General features: G+C 49.8%; 1 pseudogene; it reads left to right on the plus strand.

Annotated features, from left to right (window-relative positions):
* The first annotated feature begins 4 nt into the window (after positions 1 to 4).
* On the plus strand, positions 5 to 1,128 carry LOC109954117 (vesicular inhibitory amino acid transporter-like; annotated as a pseudogene).
* The last annotated feature ends 8 nt before the right edge of the window (positions 1,129 to 1,136 follow it).

Here is a 1,136-nt window from a genome sequence, read left to right on the forward strand (position 1 = left end):
GCTCCTGCCGTGCGCCTTCCTGAAGAACCTCAAGGCCGTGTCCAAGCTCAGTTTCCTCTGCACTCTGGCGCACTTCGTCATCAACATCCTCGTGATTGCCTACTGCCTCTCCAGGGCGCGCGAGTGGGCGTGGGAGAAGGTCAAGTTTTATATCGATGTGAAGAAATTCCCTATTTCAATCGGTATCATAGTGTTCAGCTACACCTCCCAGATCTTCCTCCCCTCCCTGGAGGGAAACATGCAGAAGCCAAGCGAATTCCACTGCATGATGGAGTGGACTCACATCGCCGCCTGCGTCCTCAAGGGCCTCTTTGCTTTAGTGGCCTACTTGACATGGGCAGACGCCACCAAAGAGGTCATCACGGATAACCTGCCTGCAACCATCCGGGCAGTGGTGAACCTCTTCCTCGTAGCCAAGGCGCTGTTATCTTATTCGCTGCCGTTCTTTGCTGCAGTTGAGGTTCTGGAGAAATCCTTGTTCCAGGATGGTGGGAGAACCCCCTTCCCTGACTGCTACAGCCCTGCTGGGACATTGAAATCATGGGGTTTGAGTCTTTGAATCGGCCTGGTAGTCTTCACCCTGCTTATGGCCGTCTTTGTCCCCCATTTCGCCCTCCTGATGGGTTTAACGGGGAGCCTCACCGGCGCTGGCCTATGCTTCCTCTTGCCAAGCCTCTTCCACCTGAAGCTCCAGTAGAGAAATCTCCTGTGGCACTATGTCTTCTTTGATGTTGCTATTTTTGTTATTGGAGGCATATGCGCCATATCTGGCTTCATTCACTCGATTGAAGCGCTTATAGAAGCGTTCAGGTACGATCTCCACGACTGAGAGTTTCAGGTTACAGTGCTTTACTGAATGGTGATCTCCTAAAAGGACGCGCACTCCGGCAGGTTGTCATGACCTTATCAAAATATCATGTTGACCACTAGACATAGAAGCTCATGAGGAGGATTATGTGTGTGAAATATGCATCTTTTTATTTTGCCTTAGTGATAATGTGCAATAATAAACTTTACATTCAGTGCAAAGTAGTCTACTCGTTCCAGAAAACATGTTTTATCAACTGGACAGAGCACCTCGGCATGAGAGGGAGTGATTATACAGCCTATGCGGGCATTAACAAGTCAGCAGGCAT

This window comes from Monopterus albus, unplaced genomic scaffold, assembly GCF_001952655.1.
Source record: "Monopterus albus unplaced genomic scaffold, M_albus_1.0 scaffold3422.1, whole genome shotgun sequence".
Taxonomy (NCBI): Eukaryota; Metazoa; Chordata; class Actinopteri; order Synbranchiformes; family Synbranchidae; genus Monopterus; species Monopterus albus.